This window comes from Pseudophryne corroboree, chromosome 8 (assembly GCF_028390025.1).
Source record: "Pseudophryne corroboree isolate aPseCor3 chromosome 8, aPseCor3.hap2, whole genome shotgun sequence".
Taxonomy (NCBI): domain Eukaryota; kingdom Metazoa; phylum Chordata; class Amphibia; order Anura; family Myobatrachidae; genus Pseudophryne; species Pseudophryne corroboree.
Window position 1 is genome coordinate 305,199,382 of NC_086451.1, and position 24,599 is coordinate 305,223,980.

Sequence of the window (24,599 nt, forward strand, 5' to 3'; positions counted from 1 at the left end):
AATAGGTGTACTGTACCATATAAGAGGAAAAGTGTAATATTTTTGTAATTACAAACCCTCCAAGACATTTATCACTTATTTTTTTACCTGAGGTTAACACTCTATCACTATAATTACTCTTAGTGCTCAGAAAACAATAGAAGAATCAAAGTTAGGCATTGTATTACAGTAAATGCTCAATCAGGTATTTGGAGCATAAGTGATTTACTGTTATATTGGACCATACACACAGGTAAGTATGTTCACATAGTAATAAGATTTCCTTGTCACAAATGGAATCAGAGGATAGATCAATTCAAATATATAGTATGACAATATCATTATTAGTCTCAGGCCACATAGGGACCTAAGTGGTTTACTCCAATGACCGTAGTGCAGCAAGATCAGAGCTTTGATCAGATTCCAAAGTAAATGAGGGCTGGCATCATTTATCCTGCATGTTACTGTATTTCACAGCATCGAAAAACACCTGGTTTAAATTCTTCAATTCACAAATGCAGTAGAATTAAAAGGCTAGGTCAAGTTTCAGCATAGGTAAGGAGAAATCGGTATTGACTGTGTCTCTGGCCTACCTATCATAACACAGAATCTGAATATTGATTAGTGACATATACTATATGGTTCTGTTAAATTGAGCAGTAGTAAGAGAATGAAGGGTTTTGAAATCTCTGAAGTTAGGTGTGGAACTTTTACTTCTGCTTTTCACCACATGGGGGTTACTGCACCTGGTATTCCCAAGAGGTCTTCCATCCAGGTACTAACCAGGCCTACCACTGATTTGCTTCCAAGATCGGATGAGATTGGGCATATCCAGTGGAGTGTGGCAGTAATCTGCTGACCGTCTGTTCATCGCTGCTCTACACCAACTGCCCCCACCGCGGGACACTGCGGCCTGCGGACGGGACAGCGGAACATTCCCAAAAAACCGGGACTGTCCCGCGAAAATAAGGACAGGTGCGAGGTATGACTATCCACATGTAAATAGCATTTGCACTGCACTTTTGCAGTATGTAAACTGGTCTTACTTGCAGAGAGAACAGATGAAAGCTAATTGTGAATTTACTGCTGTTGTTTAATGCAAATTTCCACCTAAGTACAGTAACAATAAAATTGTCATAAATACAATGTTACTCGACAAAAAGAAACAGAAATAAACATACAGTACATTGTGTTTTTAAAATACTTTATTCTGCACATTGCTCTTAGAATCCACAGAAGTAACAGACAAAAGGAGCAAAGGCTTTAAGGTCAGGTTTAATTTTCAGTTCCAAGTGCTCCATTAAGCATATCTGTGCATGGTGAAGAAGGCTGAGTGACACCCTGTTGTTCAGAGGATTCTGTTAGGTGCCCTCGAGTACTAAACTAGTTTAGAAGGTGTGCATCACTCCACAGCAGCAGAAAACAATTGTGTCACTTCTGATCACATAAAATAGGCATTGCTGGAGACACTGATGCAATTGAGGCTGGAGATGTAAAGCATAAAACAGGTACTGTTAGATTACCCGGTATAGAAATAAGCAATGGTGTCTATAAGGACAGGTATTAGGGCACGTTATTTGTTTCGATTTCTTGTCCTCTTTTATGACATCCTTCTCAGGCACTTTTTAATATGAATACTTCATCAGAACAAAATATCTTAGGAAATATTTCCTTTCCTGATGGCTTTGAGTTTATCTGATTCCAGCGATAGCACATAGATAACTTCCTGTAACTCTGTGCTGCTTTTGTCGCGACCTAGCACATCCTCTTCCTTCACACAATCTCCATTCTTTGTGTCCTGCTGAACACATCCAGCCTTTATTTTCCTAGAGAAATGTGGGGAAATGGGACAGATTGTGTTTTCTTCATTTGCAGTATAAATCATACAAGATGACAGCGTCTACAAAGCCCACTGACATTGGTGGATGCTAATTCTACATAGATTTATTACAATTTAATTATAGATTTAAAGAGTATGGTAATAATGTAACCAATCGGGAATGATGATACTTGGTCCATTTATGGAATGCATTCAGTATACCGCCGGTAAATACTGCCAGCAAGGGACCGATCCTGATGTTGCGCCATGGTAGTTACCTCCATGCCACTTACATCATTGCGGTCTGTGAGGACAGCATATGCTGGATGGCTAGAGGAGCAACAGGTCCTGCTACTTCCATTGCACTTCACCTCCAGTAGTAATGGAAAGCTAATATTACATTTGTGTGGATGATCCATAATGCACATGGGCCTGAGCACCATAGGATCGCATCTGTGTTCCCTTTACCCATTTATTTTCATTTTAATCATATACATTTCTGTTTCACGCTCACACTCTGGGTCGGACTAGCCTACAGGGGTATAGGGGAAACCCCCGGTAGGCCTCATTGCCTGAAAGGCTTATCCCCTCCTCTAGGGATCTGGTTCTAGACTGCTGTGCAATTGAGAAATACATTATACTTATGTTACATTATACTGCACAGGACTATGATGTATTTTCTACAGTGCATTGTTGTCGTTAATCTAGTACATGATCATGCATGGAAAAGAACTGTCCCGAACTGACCGCTCTCACAGAGAGTGGAGGGCCTGGCCACATGTCGCCCGGCACCGGCTACTGAGAGGGCTCCAGCTCTTAGTATTGAAAAATGGTCCTCCCAAAATGGCCGCCGCCTCAGAGGAGACAGTTATTTTAAATGCTAGAGGAGGCAGCAGCCATTTTAGGAGGGACATATTCAAAAGGTTGAAAGGGACAGGCAGCCTCTGCTGGGACAGCAGACCTGTTGTGGCAGTGACAGTCATTCCCCTGACAACAAGCAGAACCCCTGACAACAAGCAATACACCTGATAACGAGCAGAAACCAGGCAGGGCCGGATTAACCATGGGGCTGATGGAGCTGCAGCTCCAGGCCCCCCCATCACAATAGGCCCACCGCCCACGGGATCTATAATGTGTTCTGCTGGAGACAGGGGAAAAACATTTTCTCCAGTTTTAAGCGGCCACTTGGGGCCCGCATATTCACTCTGCAACCGATCTTCCCCCTGCTAGCCGGCCGGAAGCTGGCCTCGGCGCAGGGTTCAAATGCCGGCATAATACTTAGATGGCAGCACAGTAGAATAATTCAAAGGTCCTCCCTGCGCCTCACACTTCCTGGCGCCTCTCCGTGCTGTGCAGCACGTGATGATAAACAAGCACTACCACACCAGCACGCCAGATGCATCTGAGCGGAGCTCACTCTCAGCTCCATGAAGGCGGCCCGTGTGTTTGTGACAGGGCTCCTCTGGGATGACCTGCTGGCTGCTGTTGCTACTGCTACTCGGGTGTGGATAGTCTATGTCCTGCAGCCGGCGTCTCAGTGCAGTGCCTCTGGAAAAGGTATGCTCCTTGTGTGAGTGCACTGCAACTGACCGAAGATTTTAATAGTTAAAATGTTTTGCTTGTGAGATGTATGTGTCATTTTAGTATGGAGGGGTTAATTATTTAGTTTAATAGGGGTGGATGGCTCGGCCATTTTATACTTGAATGTACTGGGGGTAATTTAATATAATGCAGGTGAGAGAAGTGCTACTGATTTATTGGAATTGAGAGGGTTAATTATTTAGTGTAATTGGGGGAATGGATGGGCTATTCATTTTTCTCTGACGTCCTAGTGGATGCTGGGTACTCCGTAAGGACCATGGGGAATAGACGGGCTCCGCAGGAGACTGGGCACTCTTTAAAGAAAGATTAGGTACTATATCTGGTGTGCACTGGCTCCTCCCTCTATGCCCCTCCTCCAGACCTCAGTTAGAATCTGTGCCCGGCCTGAGCTGGATGCACTTAGTGGGCTCTCCTGAGTTCACTATAAAGAAAGTATTTGTTAGGTTTTTTATTTTCAGTGAGATCTGCTGGCAACAGACTCACTGCTACGAGGGACTTAGGGTAGAGAAGCAAACCTACCTGCTTGCAGCTAGGTTGTGCTTCTAAGGCTACTGGACGCCATTAGCTCCAGAGGGATCGAACACAGGGCCCGACCTCGATCGTCCGTTCCCGGAGCCGCGCCGCCGTCCCCCTTGCAGAGCCAGAAGACGGAAGATTCCGGGAGAAAATCGGCGGCTGAAGACTCCGGTCTTCAATAAGGTAGCGCACAGCACTGCAGCTGTGCGCCATTGCTCCCACAGCACACCACACGCTCCGGTCACTGGTGGGTGCAGGGCGCTGGGGGGGGGGGGGGTGGGCGCCCTGGGCTGCAATTTGTATACCTTTTGGCACAAAAAGCACATAATACAGTGTATAACACTGTATATGTGCAAAAACCCCCACCATTAACATTATAAAAAGCGGGAGAAGCCCGCCGCTGAAGGGGCGGGGCTATCTTCCTCAGCACAGCCAGCGCCATTTTCTCTTCACAGCTCAGCTGGAAGGACGCTCCCCAGGCTCTCCCCTGCAGTATACACTACAGAAAGGGTAAAAAAGAGAGGGGGGGCACATAAATTTAGGCGAAAATTGTGATATAAGCAGCTATAGGGGGAAAATTCACTTTGTGTATAGTGTATATCCCTCTGTTATATAGCGCTCTGGTGTGTGCTGGCATACTCTCTCTCTGTCTCCCCAAAGGACTTTGTGGGGTCCTGTCCTCAGTCAGAGCATTCCCTGTGTGTGTGTGTGTGCGGTGTGTCGGTACGGCTGTGTCGACATGTTTGATGAGGACGCTTACGTGGAGGCGGAGCAGGTGCCGATAAGTGTGATGTCGCCCCCTGCGGGGCCGACACCTGAGTGGATGGATATGTGGAAGGTATTAACCGACAGTGTCAACTCCTTGCATAAAAGGTTCGATTACGCAGCTTTGGGACAGCCGGCATCTCAGCCCGCGCCTGCCCGGGCATCTCAGCGGCCATCAGGGGCTCAAAAACGCCCGCTACCTCAGATGGCTGACACAGATGTCGACACGGAGTCTGACTCCAGTGTCGACGAGGATGAGACAAATGTACAATCCACAAGGGCCATCCGATGTATGATTACGGCAATGAAAAATGTGTTGCACATTTCTGACATTAACCCGGTTACCACAAAAAAGGGTATTATGTTTGGGGAGAAAAAGCAGCCAGTGACTTTTCCCCCATCTGATGAGTTAAATGAATTGTGTGAAGAAGCGTGGTGTTCCCCAGATATGAAACTAGTAATTTCTAAGCGGTTACTAATGGCGTACCCTTTCCCGCCAACGGATAGGTTACGCTGGGTGACATCCCCTAGGGTGGATAAGGCGCTCACACGCTTATCAAAAAAGGTGGCACTGCCGTCTCAGGATATGGCCGCCTTAAAGGAGCCTGCAGATAGAAAGCAGGAGGCTATCCTGAAGTCTGTGTATACACACTCAGGTACTATACTGAGACCTGCTATTGCTTCAGCATGGATGTGTAGTGCTGCAGCAGCATGGTCTGATTCCCTGTCAGATAACATTGATTCCCTTGACAGAGATACTATTTTGCTCACTATAGAGCATATTAAAAACGTAGTCTTATATATGAGAGATGCACAGAGGGACATTTGCCGGCTGGCATCTAGAATTAATGCAATGTCCATTTCTGCCAGGAGAGTATTATGGACTCGGCAGTGGACAGGTGATGCTGATTCTAAAAGGCACATGGAAGTTTTGCCTTATAAGGGTGAGGAATTGTTTGGGGACGGTCTCTCGGACCTCGTGTCCACAGCAACAGCTGGGAAGTCGACTTTTTTACCTCAGGTCCCCTCACAGCCTAAGAAAGCACCGTATTATCAAGTACAGTCCTTTTGGCCTCAGAAAGGCAAGCGGGTCAGAGGTGCATCCTTTCTGCCCAGAGGCAGGGGTGGAGGGAAAAAGCTGCACCAGACAGCCAGTTCCCAGGAACAAATATCCTCCCCTGCTTCCACTAAGTCCACCGCATGACGCTGGGGCTCCACAGGTGGAGCCAGGTGCGGTGGGGGCCGTCTCCGGAACTTCAGCGACCAGTGGGTTCGCTCACAGGTGGATCTCTGGGCTCTACAGGTATCTCAGGGATACAAGCTGGAGTTCGAGACGTCTCCCCCTCGCCGTTACCTCAAATCAGCCTTGCCTGCTACTCCCAAGGAAAGGGAGGTAGTACTGGCGGCAATTCACAAGCTGTACCTCCAGCAGGTAATAATCAAAGTTCCTCTCCTTCAACAGGGACGATGTTACTATTCCACAATGTTTGTGATACCGAAACCAGACGGTTCGGTGAGACCCATTCTAAAATTGAAATCCTTGAACACTTATATAAGGAAGTTCAAGTTCAAAATAGAATCGCTCAGGGCGGTTATTGCAAGCCTGAAGGGGGGGATATTATGGTGTCACTGGAAATCATGGATGCTTACCTACATGTCCCCATTTACCCACCTCACCAGGAGTACCTAAGGGTTGTGGTACAGAACTGCCATTACCAATTCCAGACGTTGCCGTTTGGTCTGTCCACGGCACCGAGGGTGTGTTCCAAGGTAATGGCCAAAATGATGATACTCCTTCGAAAGAAGGGAGTTATAATTATCCCGTACTTGGACGATCTCCTTATAAAGGCGAGGTCCAAGGAGCAGTCGTTGATCGGAGTAGCACTATCTCAGGAAGTGCTACAACAGCACGGCTGGATTCTGAATATCCCAAAGTCGCAGCGGGTTCCTACGATGCGTCTGCTGATATTGGGCATGTTTCTGGACACAGAACAGAAGAAGGTGTTTCTCCCGGTGGAGAAGGCCAAGGAGTTGTCATTTTTTTTTGTCATTTTATCAGGTTCAGTCCTTTCGGACCCAGAAAAGCAAGCGTGGAAAAGGAGGGTCTTTTCTGTCTAGAGGCAGAGGTAGGGGAAAAAGGCTGCAACAGACAGCAGGTTCCCAGGAACAAAAGTCCTCCCCCGCTTCCTCTTCCAAGTCCGCCGCATGACGGTGGGGCTCCACAGGTGGAGCCAGGTACGGTGGGGGCCCGCCTCAGAAATTTCAGCGATCAGTGGGCTCGCTCACAGGTGGATCCCTGGATCCTTCAAGTAGTATCTCAGGGATACATGCTGGTATTCGAGGCGGCTCCACCCAACCGGTTCCTAAAATCTGCCTTGCCGATGGCTCCCTCAGACAGGGAGGCGGTGCTAGCGGCAATTCACAAGCTGTATTCCCAGCAGGTGATAATCAAGGTACCCCTACTTCAACAAGGCCGGGGTTACTATTCCACACTATTTGTGGTACCGAAGCCGGACGGTTCGGTGAGACCCATTTTAAATTTGAAATCCTTGAACATGTACATAAAAAAAATTAAAGTTCAAGATGGAATCGCTCAGGGCGGTTATTGCAAGCCTGGACGAGGGGGATTACATGGTTTCCCTGGACATCAAGGATGCTTACCTGCATGTCCCCATTTACCATCCTCACCAGGAGTACCTCAGATTTGTGGTACAGGATTGCCATTACCAATTCCAGACGCTGCCGTTTGGACTCTCCACGGCACCAAGGGTATTTACCAAGGGTATGGCGGAAATGATGATACTCCTTCGAAGAAAGGGAGTTTTAATTATCCCGTACTTGGACGATCTCCTAATAAAGGCACGGTCCAAAGAACAGTTGTTGGTGGGAGTAGCACTATCTCAGGAAGTGCTGAACCAGCACGGCTGGATTCTGAATATCCCAAAGTCACAGCTGGTCCCGACGACACGTCTACTGTTCCTGGGGATGATTCTGGACACAGTCCAGAAAAAAGTGTTTCTCCCGGAGGAGAAAGCCAGGGAGTTGTCTTCTCTAGTCAGAGACCTCCTGAAACCAAAACAGGTGTCGGTGCATCTTTGCACGCGAGTCCTGGAAAAGATGGTAGCTTCTTACGAAGCAATTCCCTTCGGCAGGTTCCATGCAAGGAATTTTCAGTGGGACCTGTTAGACAAGTGAGGATCGCATCTTCAGATGCATCGGCTGATCACCCTGTCCCCGAGGGCCAGGGTGTCTCTGCTGTGGTGGCTGCAGAGTGCTCATCTTCTCGAGGGCCGCAGATTCGGCATTCAGGACTGGGTCCTGGTGACCACGGATGCAAGCCTCCGAGGTTGGGGAGCAGTCACTCAGGGAAGAAACTTCCAAGGACAATGGTCGAGTCAGGAGACTTCCCTACACATAAATATTCTGGACCTAAGGGCCATTTACAATGCCCTAAGTCAAGCAGAACCCCTGCTTCAAAACCAGCCAGTGCTGATTCAGTCAGACAACATCACGGCTGTCGCCCATGTAAACCGACAAGGCGGCACAAGAAGCAGGATGGCGTTGGCAGTAGCCACAAGGATTCTCCGATGGGCGGAGTATCACGTGCTAACACTGTCAGCAGTGTTCATTCCGGGTGTGGAAAACTAGGAAGCAGACTTCCTCAGCAGGCACGACCTCCACCCGGGAGAGTGGGGACTTCATCCAGAAGTCTTCACGCAGATTGTGAACCGTTGGGAATGGCCACAGGTGAACATGATAGCGTCCCGCCTCAACAAAAAGCTAAAAAAGTATTGTGCCAGGTCAAGAGACCCTCAGGCGATAGCTGTGGACGCACTAGTGACACCGTGGGGGTGTACCAGTCGGTTTAGGTGTTCCCTCCTCTGCCTCTCATACCCAAGGTACTGAGGATAGTAAGTAAGAGAGGAGTAAGAACTATACTCGTAGTTCCGGATTGGCCAAGAAGAACTTGGTACCCAGAACTACAAGAAATGATCTCGGAGGACCCATGGCCTCTGTCTCTCAGACAGGACCTGTTACTGCAGGGGCCCTGTCTGTTCCAAGACTTACCGCGGCTGCGTTTGAAGGCTTGGCGGTTGAACTCCGGATCCTAACGGAAAAGGGCGTTCCAGATGAAGTGATTCCTACGCTGTTAAAGGCTAGGAAAGACGCTGCCTGAAGTTCAGACGTTGTTAAGGGAGTGCTGTATATTCAGCCCCCTTTTGTGCCTCCAGTGGCACCTTGGGATCTCAACTAGAGATGAGCGGGTTCGGTTTCTCTGAATCCGAACCCGCACGAACTTCATGTTTTTTTTCACGGGTCCGAGCGACTCGGATCTTCCCGCCTTGCTCGGTTAACCCGAGCGCGCCCGAACGTCATCATGACGCTGTCGGATTCTCGCGAGACTCGGATTCTATATAAGGAGCCGCGCGTCGCCGCCATTTTCACACGTGCATTGAGATTGATAGGGAGAGGACGTGGCTGGCGTCCTCTCCATTTAGATTAGGAGAGAGAGAGAGAGATTGACCTGAGGCTGATACTGTAGAAGAGAGTGCAGAGTTTAGTGACTGACCACAGTGACCACCAGCAGTGCAGTTGTTTTATTTAATATATCCGTTCTCTGCCTGAAAAAAACGGTACACACAGTGACTCAGTCACATACCATATCTGTGTGCACTGCTCAGCCCAGTGTGCTGCATGCCTGCATCATCTATGTATATATTATATATCTGACTGTGCTCAGCTCACACAGCTTATAATTGTGGGGGAGACTGGGGAGCACTGCAGTGCCAGTTATAGGTTATAGCAGGAGCCAGGAGTACAAGACAGTCACATACCATATCTGTGTGCACTGCTCAGCCCAGTGTGCTGCATCATCTATGTATATATATTATATATCTGACTGTGCTCAGCTCACACAGCTTATAATTGTGGGGGAGACTGGGGAGCACTGCAGTGCCAGTTATAGGTTATAGCAGGAGCCAGGAGTACATATTATATTAAAATTAAACAGTGCACACTTTTGCTGCAGGAGTGCCACTGCCAGTGTGACTGACCAGTGACCTGACCACACTGACCACCAGTATAGTTAGTAGTATACTATATTTTGATTGCCTGAAAAAGTTAAACACTCGTCGTGTGACTTCACTTGTGTGGTGTTTTTTTTTTATTCTATAAAAAACTCATTCTGCTGACAGACAGTGTCCAGCAGGTCCGTCATTATATAATATATATACCTGTCCGGCTGCAGTAGTGATATATATATATTTTTTATATCATTATTTATCATCCAGTCGCAGCAGACACAGTACGGTAGTTCACGGCTGTAGCTACCTCTGTGTCGGCACTCGGCAGTCCATCCATAATTGTATACCACCTACCCGTGGTTTTTTTTTCTTTCTTCTTTATACATACATACTACTACATCTCTTTATCAACCAGTCTATATTAGCAGCAGACACAGTACAGTACGGTAGTTCACGGCTGTGGCTACCTCTGTGTCGGCACTCGGCAGTCCGTCCATAATTGTATACCACCTAACCGTGGTTTTTTTTTCTTTCTTCTTTATACATACATACTACGACATCTCTTTATCAACCAGTCTATATTAGCAGCAGACACAGTACAGTACGGTAGTTCACGGCTGTGGCTACCTCTGTGTCGGCACTCGGCAGTCCGTCCATAATTGTATACCACCTAACCGTGGTTTTTTTTTCTTTCTTCTTCATACATACATACTACGACATCTCTTTATCAACCAGTCTATATTAGCAGCAGACACAGTACAGTACGGTAGTTCACGGCTGTGGCTACCTCTGTGTCGGCACTCGGCAGTCCGTCCATAATTGTATACCACCTAACCGTGGTTTTTTTTTCTTTCTTCTTTATACATACATACTACGACATCTCTTTATCAACCAGTCTATATTAGCAGCAGACACAGTACAGTACGGTAGTTCACGGCTGTGGCTACCTCTGTGTCGGCACTCGGCAGTCCGTCCATAATTGTATACCACCTAACCGTGGTTTTTTTTTTCTTTCTTCTTCATACATACATACTACGACATCTCTTTATCAACCAGTCTATATTAGCAGCAGACACAGTACAGTACGGTAGTTCACGGCTGTGGCTACCTCTGTGTCGGCACTCGGCAGTCCGTCCATAATTGTATACCACCTACCCGTGGTTTTTTTTTCTTTCTTCTTTATACATACATACTACTACATCTCTTTATCAACCAGTCTATATTAGCAGCAGACACAGTACAGTACGGTAGTTCACGGCTGTGGCTACCTCTGTGTCGGCACTCGGCAGTCCGTCCATAATTGTATACCACCTACCCGTGGTTTTTTTTTCTTTCTTCTTCATACATACATACTACGACATCTCTTTATCAACCAGTCTATATTAGCAGCAGACACAGTACAGTACGGTAGTTCACGGCTGTGGCTACCTCTGTGTCGGCACTCGGCAGTCCGTCCATAATTGTATACCACCTAACCGTGGTTTTTTTTTCTTTCTTCTTCATACATACATACTACGACATCTCTTTATCAACCAGTCTATATTAGCAGCAGACACAGTACGGTAGTTCACGGCTGTAGCTACCTCTGTGTCGGCACTCGGCAGTCCGTCCATAATTGTATACTAGTATCCATCCATCTCCATTGTTTACCTGATGTGCCTTTTAGTTGTGCCTATTAAAATATGGAGAACAAAAATGTTGAGGTTCCAAAATTAGGGAAAGATCAAGATCCACTTCCACCTCGTGCTGAAGCTGCTGCCACTAGTCATGGCCGAGACGATGAAATGCCAGCAACGTCGTCTGCCAAGGCCGATGCCCAATGTCATAGTACAGAGCATGTCAAATCCAAAACACCAAATATCAGTAAAAAAAGGACTCCAAAACCTAAAATAAAATTGTCGGAGGAGAAGCGTAAACTTGCCAATATGCCATTTACCACACGGAGTGGCAAGGAACGGCTGAGGCCCTGGCCTATGTTCATGGCTAGTGGTTCAGCTTCACATGAGGATGGAGGCACTCAGCCTCTCGCTAGAAAAATGAAAAGACTCAAGCTGGCAAAAGCAGTAGCACCACAAAGAACTGTGCGTTCTTCGAAATCCCAAATCCACAAGGAGAGTCCAATTGTGTCGGTTGCGATGCCTGACCTTCCCAACACTGGACGTGAAGAGCATGCGCCTTCCATCATTTGCACGCCCCCTGCAAGTGCTGGAAGGAGCACCCGCAGTCCAGTTCCTGATAGTCAGATTGAAGATGTCAGTGTTGAAGTACACCAGGATGAGGAGGATATGGGTGTTGCTGGCGCTGGGGAGGAAATTGACCAGGAGGATTCTGATGGTGAGGTGGTTTGTTTAAGTCAGGCACCCGGGGAGACACCTGTTGTCCGTGGGAGGAATATGGCCGTTGACATGCCTGGTGAAAATACCAAAAAAATCAGCTCTTCGGTGTGGAACTATTTCAACAGAAATGCGGACAACAGGTGTCAAGCCGTGTGTTCCCTTTGTCAAGCTGTAATAAGTAGGGGTAAGGACGTTAACCACCTCGGAACATCCTCCCTTATACGTCACCTGCAGCGCATTCATAATAAGTCAGTGACAAGTTCAAAAACTTTGGGTGACAGCGGAAGCAGTCCACTGACCAGTAAATCCCTTCCTCTTGTAACCAAGCTCACGCAAACCACCCCACCAACTCCCTCAGTGTCAATTTCCTCCTTCCCCAGGAATGCCAATAGTCCTGCAGGCAATGTCACTGGCAATTCTGACGAGTCCTCTCCTGCCTGGGATTCCTCCGATGCATCCTTGCGTGTAACGCCTACTGCTGCTGGCGCTGCTGTTGTTGCTGCTGGGAGTCGATGGTCATCCCAGAGGGGAAGTCGTAAGCCCACTTGTACTACTTCCAGTAAGCAATTGACTGTTCAACAGTCCTTTGCGAGGAAGATGAAATATCACAGCAGTCATCCTGCTGCAAAGCGGATAACTGAGGCCTTGACAACTATGTTGGTGTTAGACGTGCGTCCGGTATCCGCCGTTAGTTCACAGGGAACTAGACAATTTATTGAGGCAGTGTGCCCCCGTTACCAAATACCATCTAGGTTCCACTTCTCTAGGCAGGCGATACCGAGAATGTACACGGACGTCAGAAAAAGACTCACCAGTGTCCTAAAAAATGCAGTTGTACCCAATGTCCACTTAACCACGGACATGTGGACAAGTGGAGCAGGGCAGGGTCAGGACTATATGACTGTGACAGCCCACTGGGTAGATGTATGGACTCCCGCCGCAAGAACAGCAGCGGCGGCACCAGTAGCAGCATCTCGCAAACGCCAACTCTTTCCTAGGCAGGCTACGCTTTGTATCACCGGTTTCCAGAATACGCACACAGCTGAAAACCTCTTACGGCAACTGAGGAAGATCATCGCGGAATGGCTTACCCCAATTGGACTCTCCTGTGGATTTGTGGCATCGGACAACGCCAGCAATATTGTGTGTGCATTAAATATGGGCAAATTCCAGCACGTCCCATGTTTTGCACATACCTTGAATTTGGTGGTGCAGAATTATTTAAAAAACGACAGGGGCGTGCAAGAGATGCTGTCGGTGGCCAGAAAAATTGCGGGACACTTTCGGCGTACAGGCACCACGTACAGAAGACTGGAGCACCACCAAAAACTACTGAACCTGCCCTGCCATCATCTGAAGCAAGAAGTGGTAACGAGGTGGAATTCAACCCTCTATATGCTTCAGAGGATGGAGGAGCAGCAAAAGGCCATTCAAGCCTATACAATTGAGCACGATATAGGAGGTGGAATGCACCTGTCTCAAGCGCAGTGGAGAATGATTTCAACGTTGTGCAAGGTTCTGATGCCCTTTGAACTTGCCACACGTGAAGTCAGTTCAGACACTGCCAGCCTGAGTCAGGTCATTCCCCTCATCAGGCTTTTGCAGAAGAAGCTGGAGACATTGAAGGAGGAGCTAACACGGAGCGATTCCGCTAGGCATGTGGGACTTGTGGATGGAGCCCTTAATTCGCTTAACAAGGATTCACGGGTGGTCAATCTGTTGAAATCAGAGCACTACATTTTGGCCACCGTGCTCGATCCTAGATTTAAAGCCTACCTTGGATCTCTCTTTCCGGCAGACACAAGTCTGCTGGGGTTGAAAGACCTGCTGGTGAGAAAATTGTCAAGTCAAGCGGAACGCGACCTGTCAACATCTCCTCCTTCACATTCTCCCGCAACTGGGGGTGCGAGGAAAAGGCTCAGAATTCCGAGCCCACCCGCTGGCGGTGATGCAGGGCAGTCTGGAGCGACTGCTGATGCTGACATCTGGTCCGGACTGAAGGACCTGACAACGATTACGGACATGTCGTCTACTGTCACTGCATATGATTCTCTCACCATTGAAAGAATGGTGGAGGATTATATGAGTGACCGCATCCAAGTAGGCACGTCACACAGTCCATACTTATACTGGCAGGAAAAAGAGGCAATTTGGAGGCCATTGCACAAACTGGCTTTATTCTACCTAAGTTGCCCTCCCACAAGTGTGTACTCCGAAAGAGTGTTTAGTGCCGCAGCTCACCTTGTCAGCAATCGGTGTACGAGGTTACATCCAGAAAATGTGGAGAAGATGATGTTCATTAAAATGAATTATAATCAATTCCTCCGCGGAGACATTGACCAGCAGCAATTGCCTCCACAAAGTACACAGGGAGCTGAGATGGTGGATTCCAGTGGGGACGAATTGATAATCTGTGAGGAGGGGGATGTACACGGTGATATATCGGAGGGTGATGATGAGGTGGACATCTTGCCTCTGTAGAGCCAGTTTGTGCAAGGAGAGATTAATTGCTTCTTTTTTGGGGGGGGTCCAAACCAACCCGTCATATCAGTCACAGTCGTGTGGCAGACCCTGTCACTGAAATGATGGGTTGGTTAAAGTGTGCATGTCCTGTTTTGTTTATACAACATAAGGGTGGGTGGGAGGGCCCAAGGACAATTCCATCTTGCACCTCTTTTTTCTTTTCTTTTTCTTTGCGTCATGTGCTGTTTGGGGAGGGTTTTTTGGAAGGGACATCCTGCGTGACACTGCAGTGCCACTCCTAAATGGGCCCGGTGTTTGTGTCGGCCACTAGGGTCGCTAATCTTACTCACACAGTCAGCTACCTCATTGCGCCTCTTTTTTTCTTTGCGTCATGTGCTGATTGGGGAGGGTTTTTTGGAAGGGACATCCTGCGTGACACTGCAGTGCCACTCCTAAATGGGCCCGGTGTTTGTGTCGGCCACTAGGGTCGCTAATCTTACTCACACAGTCAGCTACCTCATTGCGCCTCTTTTTTTCTTTGCGTCATGTTCTGATTGGGGAGGGTTTTTTGGAAGGGACATCCTGCGTGACACTGCAGTGCCACTCCTAAATGGGCCCGGTGTTTGTGTCGGCCACTAGGGTCGCTAATCTTACTCACACAGTCAGCTACCTCATTGCGCCTCTTTTTTTCTTTGCGTCATGTGCTGATTGGGGAGGGTTTTTTGGAAGGGACATCCTGCGTGACACTGCAGTGCCACTCCTAAATGGGCCCGGTGTTTGTGTCGGCCACTAGGGTCGCTAATCTTACTCACACAGTCAGCTACCTCATTGCGCCTCTTTTTTTCTTTGCGTCATGTGCTGATTGGGGAGGGTTTTTTGGAAGGGACATCCTGCGTGACACTGCAGTGCCACTCCTAAATGGGCCCGGTGTTTGTGTCGGCCACTAGGGTCGCTAATCTTACTCACACAGTCAGCTACCTCATTGCGCCTCTTTTTTTCTTTGCGTCATGTGCTGATTGGGGAGGGTTTTTTGGAAGGGACATCCTGCGTGACACTGCAGTGCCACTCCTAAATGGGCCCGGTGTTTGTGTCGGCCACTAGGGTCGCTTATCTTACTCACACAGTCAGCTACCTCATTGCGCCTCTTTTTTTCTTTGCGTCATGTGCTGATTGGGGAGGGTTTTTTGGAAGGGACATCCTGCGTGACACTGCAGTGCCACTCCTAGATGGGCCAGGTGTTTGTGTCGGCCACTAGTGTCGCTTAGCTTAGTCATCCAGCGACCTTGGTGCAAATTTTAGGACTAAAAATAATATTGTGAGGTGTGAGGTATTCAGAATAGACTGAAAATGAGTGGAAATTATGGTTTTTGAGGTTAATAATAATATGGGATCAAAATGACCCCCAAATTCTATGATTTAAGCAGTTTTTTAGTGTTTTTTTAAAAAAACACCCGAATCCAAAACACACCCGAATCCGACAAAAAAAATTCGGTGAGGTTTTGCCAAAACGCGGTCGAACCCAAAACACGGCCGCGGAACCGAACCCAAAACCAAAACACAAAACCCGAAAAATTTCAGGAGCTCATCTCTAATCTCAACGTAGTGTTGGATTTCCTAAAATCACATTGTTTTGAGCCACTTCGGACCGTGGAGTTGAAGTATCTCACGTGGAAAGTGGTCATGTTTTTGGGCCTTGGCTTCAGCTAGGCGTGTGTCAGAATTGGCGGCTTTGTCATGTAAAAGCCCTTATCTGATCTTCCATATGGACAGGGCAGAATTGAGGATTCGTCCCCAATTTCTCCCTAAGGTGGTATCAGCGTTTCATTTGAACCAACCTATTGTGGTGCCTGCGGCTACTCGGGACTTGGAGGATTCCAAGTTGCTGGACGTAGTCGGGGCCCTGAAAATCTCTGTTTCCAGGACGGCTAGAGTCTGAAATACTGACTCGCTGTTTATCCTGCATGCACCCAGAGCCGTCTGAACAGCAGTGTAGGCCCCTGGGCACAGCAATGCACTGGGGCCCCTACCCATCCATCAGCGGTAGGGGTGGGGGGTGCTATCAGCGGCAGCTTTGATGTCCTGCGGGCAGTAGGTGGTGTTCTATCTTTCGCTTAGCATGTAGGACCTGGAGAAATTATTTCTGCTAATTACTCCTTTACTGCACAAATGGGACGAGAAGGAGAACACTAAACTGTAGAAGGGGACGTTGTGCTGAATGAAGGGGCCCTGGTACATGACTTCCAGGGTGGTAGTGGGTGTTTAATACACCGGGGAGGGGTGGATAGTGGAGTGGGCTTAATGTTCATCATTTTCTGGGGGTCAGGGCAACTTGCTTGACTGCAGATATCTCCAGTTCCTGGAAATAGATTTCTTAGCTTTAATGGGTTAAAAAAAAATAGAGTCCCACCTTTCACGAGGTACTGGAGACTTGGGGATCAGACTTCAGGAGCCAGAGCAATCCAACAACTAATATATAAAACTGCATATTAAGCGTGTGGAGCTGGAGCAGGGACCATCTGCTTGAAGGCTGATATCTCTAGTTCTGGGCATAGTACAGACAAGCTGCCAGTGTCCACTGAAAGGGGAGAGTTCCAGATTTTGGAGAATATCCTCAGAAAAACTCTAAGTCAGACAGAACCCAAGATATCTAGCTGGGAAGAACAATTAACAGGCTTGGATGGGGACCACTGCTTTGAAGTTGGATATCTCCGTTTCCCCAGGGCCGATTTTAAAAAATCTGGTACTCCTGGAAAGAGGAGACCATCAGCTATCAGTGCAGGGCCCTTATACTCCTGGGGCCCTTGGGCAAGAGCCCATTGAGCCCATACGGAAAGACGGCCCTGCATGCACCCAACAAGCTGGGTGCTCCTGCTTCTAAGCAGACTATTGCTTGCTGGATCTGTAGCATGATTCAACTTGCACATTCTGCGGCTGGACTGCCGCATCCTAAATCAGTAAAAGCCCATTCCACGAGGAAGGGGGCTCTTCTTGGGCGGCTGCCCGAGGGGTCTCGGCTTTACAACTTTGCCGAGCTGCTACCTGGTCGGGGTCAAACACGTTTGAAAAATTCTACAAGTTTGATACCCTGGCTGAGGAGGACCTTGAGTTTGCTCATTCGGTGCTGCAGAGTCATCCGCACTCTCCCGCCCATTTGGGAGCTTTGGTATATTCCCCATGGTCCTTACGGAGTACCCAGCATCCACTAGGACGTCAGAGAAAATAAGAATTTACTCACCGGTAATTCTATTTCTCGTAGTCCGTAGTGGATGCTGGGAGCCCGTCCCAAGTGCGGACTTCTGCAATACTTGTATATAGTTATTGCTTAACTATAGGGTTATTGTTCTGAGCCATCTGTTGAATGAGGCTCAGCTATTGTTCATACTGTTAACTGGGTATAGTTATCACAAGTTGTACGGTGTGATTGGTGTGTCTTGTATGAGTCTTACCCTGGATTCCAAATCCTTTCCTAGTAATGTCAGCTCTTCCGGGCACAGTTTCCCTAACTGAGGTCTGGAGGAGGGGCATAGAGGGAGGAGCCAGTGCACACCAGATGTAGTACCTAATCTTTCTTTAAAGAGTGCCCAGTCTCCTGCGGAGCCTGTCTATTCCCCATGGTCCTTACGGAGTACCCAGCATCCACTACGGACTACGAGAAATAGAATTACCGGTGAGTAAATTCTTATTATTGCTGTGGTAGTGGGGCAGTCATCTAATATTCTGTAATAGTGGTTGGGGGCTGCGCTTCCTATCCGCACCTATGTACTGTGTGTGTAAATTTGCCCTGCATAGGGAGTGGGAGTCAGTGGCATAGTATGAGCGCGGGTAGTGGGAAGGTATGATCCATGTAGTTTTCAATTGCGGCATTCATGGATGCGTGCGTATGCGCACACCCGTGAATAGTAGCAGAACAAAGGGAAGGTAGCGGTGTGCATTCCTGAGATGTGCAACACCACGCCATGCTGCCTTTTCCAGCAAAGATATGTGAGGACATACATAGCACAGTACAGAGGTGCGGATAGGAAGCGCAGTAATGTGGTGCAGATAGGAAGCGCAGTAATGTGGTGTGGATAGGAAGTGCAGTAATGTGGTGTGGGAAGGTAGAGCAGTAATGTGGTGCGTTTAGGAAGCGCAGTAATGTGGTGTGGATAGGAAGTGCAGTAATGTGGTGTGGGAAGGTAGAGCAGTAATGTGGTGTGGATAGGAAGTGCAGTAATGTGGTGTAGGAAGGTAGCGCAGTAATTAGTGATGAGCACCGGAAATTTTTCGGGTTTTGTGTTTTGGTTTTGGGTTCGGTTCCGCGGCCGTGTTTTGGATTCGGACGCGTTTTGGCAAAACCTTACCGAAATTTTTTTGTCGGATTCGGGTGTGTTTTGGATTCGGGTGTTTTTTTCAAAAAACCCTCAAAAACATCTTAAATCATAGAATTTGGGGGTCATTTTGATCCCATAGAATTATTAACCTCAATAACCATAATTTCCACTCATTTTCAGTCTATTCTGAACACCTCACACCTCACAATATTATTTTTAGTCCTAAAATTTGCACCAAGGTCGCTGGATGGCTAAGCTAAGCGACCCAAGTGGCCGACACAAACACCTGGCCCATCTAGGAGTGGCACTGCAGTGTCAGATAGGATGGCACTTCAAAAAAATAGTCCCCAAACAGCACATGATGCAAAGAAAAAAAGAGGCGCAATGAGGTAGCTGTGTGACTAAGCTAAGCGACCCAAGTGGCCGACACAAACACCTGGCCCATCTACGAGTGGCACTGCAGTGTCAGACAGGATGGCACTTCAAAAAAATAGTCCCCAAACAGCACATGATGCAAAGAAAAAAAGAGGCGCACCAAGGTCGCTGTGTGACTAAGCTAAGCGACACAAGAGGCCGACACAAACACCTGGCCCATCTAGGAGTGGCACTGCAGTGTCAATCAAGACAGGATGGCCCTTCAAAAAAATACTCCCCAAACAGCACATGATGCAAAGAAAAAGAGAGGCGCACCAAGGTCGCTGTGTGACTAAGCTAAGCGACACAAGTGGCCGACACAAACACCTGGCCCATCTAGGAGTGGCACTGCTGTGTCAGGCAGGATGGCCCTTCAAAAAAATTGTCCCCAAACAGCACATGATGCAAAGAAAAATGAAAGAAAAAAGAGGTGCAAGATGGAATTGTCCTTGGGCCCTCCCACCCACCCTTATGTTGTATAAACAGGACATGCACACTTTAACGAACCCATCATTTCAGCGACAGGGTCTGCCACACAACTGTGACTGAAATGACTGGTTGGTTTGGGCCCCCACCAAAAAAGAAGCAATCAATCTCTCCTTGCACAAACTGGCTCTACAGAGGCAAGATGTCCACCTCATCATCATCCTCCGATTCCTCACCCCTTTCACTGTGTACATCCCCCTCCTCACAGATTATTAATTCGTCCCCACTGGAATCCACCATCTCAGGTCCCCGTGTACTTTCTGGAGGCAATTGCTGCTGGTGAATGTCTCCACGGAGGAATTGATTATAATTCATTTTAATGAACATCATCTTCTCCACATTTTCTGGAAGTAACCTCGTACGCCGATTGCTGACAAGGTGAGCGGCTGCACTAAACACTCTTTCGGAGTACACACTGGAGGGAGGGCAACTTAGGTAGAATAAAGCCAGTTTCTGCAAGGGCCTCCAAATTGCCTCTTTTTCCTGCCAGTATACGTACGGACTGTCTGACGTGCCTACTTGGATGCGGTCACTCATATAATCCTCCACCATTCTTTCAATGGTGAGAGAATCATATGCAGTGACAGTAGACGACATGTCAGTAATCGTTGCCAGGTCCTTCAGTCCGGACCAGATGTCAGCACTCGCTCCAGACTGCCCGGCATCACCGCCAGCGGGTGGGCTCGGAATTCTTAGCCTTTTCCTCGCACCCCCAGTTGCGGGAGAATGTGAAGGAGGAGATGGTGACGGGTCACGTTCCGCTTGACTTGACAATTTTCTCACCAGCAGGTCTTTGAACCTCTGCAGACTTGTGTCTGCCGGAAAGAGAGATACAACGTAGGTTTTAAATCTAGGATCGAGCACTGTGGCCAAAATGTAGTGCTCTGATTTCAACAGATTGACATCCCGTGAATCCTGGTTAAGCGAATTAAGGGCTCCATCCACAAGTCCCACATGCCTAGCGGAATCGCTCTGTTTTAGCTCCTCCTTTAATGTCTCCAGCTTCTTCTGCAAAAGCCTGATGAGGGGAATGACCTGACTCAGGCTGGCAGTGTCTGAACTGACTTCACGTGTGGCAAGTTCAAAGGGTTGCAGAACCTTGCACAACGTTGAAATCATTCTCCACTGCGCTTGAGTCAGGTGCATTCCACCTCCTTTGCCTATATCGTGGCCAGATGTATAGGCTTGAATGGCCTTTTGCTGCTCCTCCATCCTCTGAAGCATATAGAGGGTTGAATTCCACCTCGTTACCACCTCTTGCTTCAGATGATGGCAGGGCAGGTTCAGAAATGTTTGGTGGTGCTCCAGTCTTCTGTACGCAGTGCATGAATGCCGAAAGTGGCCCGCAATTCTTCGGGCCACCGACAGCATCTCTTGCACGCCCCTGTCGTTTTTTAAATAATTCTGCACCACCAAATTCAAGGTATGTGCAAAACATGGGACGTGATGGAATTTGACCAGATGTAATGCACGCACAATATTGCTGGCGTTGTCCGATGTCACAAATCCCCAGGAGAGTCCAATTGGGGTAAGCCATTCTGCGATGATCTTCCTCAGTTGCCGTAAGAGGTTTTCAGCTGTGTGGCTATTCGCGATGATCTTCCTCAGTTGCCGTAAGAGGTTTTCAGCTGTGTGGCTATTCTGGAAAGCGGTGATACAAAACGTAGCCTGCCTAGGAACGAGTTGGCATTTGCGAGATGCTGCTACTGGTGCCGCCGCTGCTGTTCTTGCTGCGGGAGGCAATACATCTGTCCAGTGGGCTGTCACAGTCATATAGTCCTGAGTCTGCCCTGCTCCACTTGTCCACATGTCCGTGGTTAAGTGGACATTGGGTACAACTGCATTTTTTAGGACACTGGTGAGTCTTTTTCTGAGGTCTGTGTACATTTTCGGTATCGCCTGCCTAGAGAAATGGAACCTAGATGGTATTTGGTACCGGGGACACAGTACCTCAATCAAGTCTCTAGTTGGCTCTGAATTAACGATGGATACCGGAACCACGTTTCTCACCGCCCAGGCTGCCAAGGCCTCAGTTATCCGCTTCGCAGCAGGATGACTGCTGTGATATTTCATCTTCCTCGCAAAGGACTGTTGGACAGTCAATTGCTTACTGGAAGTAGTACAAGTGGTCTTCCGACTTCCCCTCTGGGATGACGATCGACTCCCAGCAGCAACAACAGCAGCGCCAGCAACAGTAGGCATTCCACTCAATGACCCATCGGAGTAATCCCAGTTAGGAGAGGACTTGTCAGACTTGCCAGTGACATGGCCTGCAGGACTATTGGCGTTCCTGTCTAAGGAGGAAATTGACATTAAGGGAGTTGGTGGTGTGGTTTGCAGGAGCTTGGGTACAAGAGGAAGAAGGGGTTTAGTTGTCAGTGGACTGCTTCCGCTGTAACCCAAAGTTTTTGAACTTCTCAATGACTTCTGATGAATGCGCTCCAGGTGACGTATAAGGGAGGATGTTCCTAGGTGGTTAACGTCCTTACCCCTACTTATTACAGCTTGACAAAGGCAACACACGGCTTGACACCTGTTGTCCGCATTTGTGTTGAAATAATTCCACACCGAAGAGCTGATTTTTTTAGTATTTTGACCAGGCATGTCAATGGCCATATTTCTCCCACGGACAACAGGTGTCTCCCCGGGTGCCTGACTTAAACAAACCACCTCACCATCAGAATCCTCCTTGTCAATTTCCTCCCCAGCGCCAGCAACACCCATATCCTCATCCTGGTGTACTTCAACAGTGACATCTTCAATTCGACTATCAGGAACTGGACTGCGGGTGCTCCTTCCAGCACTTGCAGGGGTGATGCAAATGGTGGAAGGCGCAAGCTCTTCCCGTCCAGTGTTGGGAAGGTCAGGCATCGCAACCGACACAATTGGACTCTCCTTGGGGATTTGTGATTTTGAAGAACGCACAGTTCTTTGCTGTGCTTTTGCCAGCTTAAGTCTTTTGTTTTTTCTAGCGAGAGGATGAGTGCTTCCATCCTCATTTGAAGCTGAACCACTAGCCATGAACATAGGCCAGGGCCTCAGCCGTTCCTTGCCACTCCGTGTTGTAAATGGCATATTGGCAAGTTTAAGCTTCTCCTCAGACGCTTTTAATTTTGATTTTTGGGTCATTTTACTGAACTTTTGTGTTTTGGATTTTACATGCTCTCTACTATGACATTGGGCATCGGCCTTGGCAGACGACGTTGATGGCATTTCATCGTCTCGGCCATGACTAGTGGCAGCAGCTTCAGCACGAGGTGGAAGTGGATTTTGATCTTTCCCTTTAACCTCCACATTTTTGTTCTCCATTTTTTAATGTGTGGAATTATATGCCAGTATCAATAGCAATGGCCTACTACTATATTTACTGCACACAACTAAAATGCACCACAGGTATAGAATGTAGATGGATAGTATACTTAATGGATGACGAGTGACGACACAGAGGTAGGTACAGCAGTGGCCTACCGTACTGCTATATACAGTATACTGGACCTGGTGGACACTGTCAGCAAACTGCTAAACTAGTCTAAAAAAATGCACCACAGGTATACAATGTAGATGGATAGTATACTTAATGGATGACGAGTGACGACACAGAGGTAGGTACAGCAGTGGCCTACCGTACTGCTATATACAGTATACTGGACCTGGTGGACACTGTCAGCAAACTGCTAAACTAGTCTAAAAAATGCACCACAGGTATACAATGTAGATGGATAGTATACTTAATGGATGACGAGTGACGACACAGAGGTAGGTACAGCAGTGGCCTACCGTACTGCTATATACAGTATACTGGACCTGGTGGACACTGTCAGCAAACTGCTAAACTAGTCTAAAGAAAAGGCACCACAGGTATACAATGTAGATGGATGGATAGTATACTTAATGGATGACGAGTGACGACACAGAGGTAGGTACAGCAGTGGCCTACCGTACCGCTATATACAGTATAATGGACCTGGTGGACACTGTCAGCAAACTGCTAAACTAGTCTAAAAAAAAGGCACCACAGGTATACAATGTAGATGGATGGATAGTATACTTAATGGATGGCGAGTGACGACACAGAGGTAGGTACAGCAGTGGCCTACCGTACTGCTATATACAGTATACTGGACCTGGTGGACACTGTCAGCAAACTGCTAAACTATTCTAAAAAAAAGGCACCACAGGTATACAATGTAGAAGGATGGATAGTATACTTAATGGATGACGAGTGACGACACAGAGGTAGGTACAGCAGTGGCCTACCGGTCTGCTATATACAGTATACTGGACCTGGTGGACACTGTCAGCAAACTGCTAAACTAGTCTAAAAAAAAAGGCACCACAGGTATACAATGTAGATGGATAGTATACTTAATGGATGACGAGTGATGACACAGAGGTAGGTACAGCAGTGGCCTACCGTACTGCTATATACAGTATACTGGACCTGGTGGACACTGTCAGCAAACTGCTAAACTAGTCTAAAAAAATGCACCACAGGTATACAATGTAGATGGATAGTATACTTAATGGATGACGAGTGACGACACAGAGGTAGGTACAGCAGTGGCCTACCGTACTGCTATATACAGTATACTGGACCTGGTGGACACTGTCAGCAAACTGCTAAACTAGTCTAAAAAAAAGGCACCACAGGTATACAATGTAAGATTAGACTTATGGGCCCTACACACAGGTCGATACCAGTGAAAGATATGAACGATCTCATATCTTTCAGTGTGTAGGCACCAGCGATGAACAATGCGCGGCCTCGTTCATCGCTGGTTCCGGCTTGTTTAAACATGCAGGCCAATATGGACAATCTCGTTCATATTAGCATGCAGTGCTATGGAGCCGGGTGACGGGGGAAGTGAAGAAACTTCACTCCCCC

At 47.8% G+C, this 24,599-nt stretch overlaps 1 protein-coding gene and 1 pseudogene across 1 annotated transcript in view; one reads left to right on the top strand and one right to left on the bottom strand.

Moving 5' to 3' along the window:
* NRK (Nik related kinase) overlaps positions 1-24,599 on the top strand; it is a 511,622-nt gene that overhangs the window by 181,304 nt on the left and 305,719 nt on the right. The gene's annotated exons all lie outside the window — the stretch shown is intronic.
* Positions 714-832, bottom strand: LOC134949996 (5S ribosomal RNA; annotated as a pseudogene).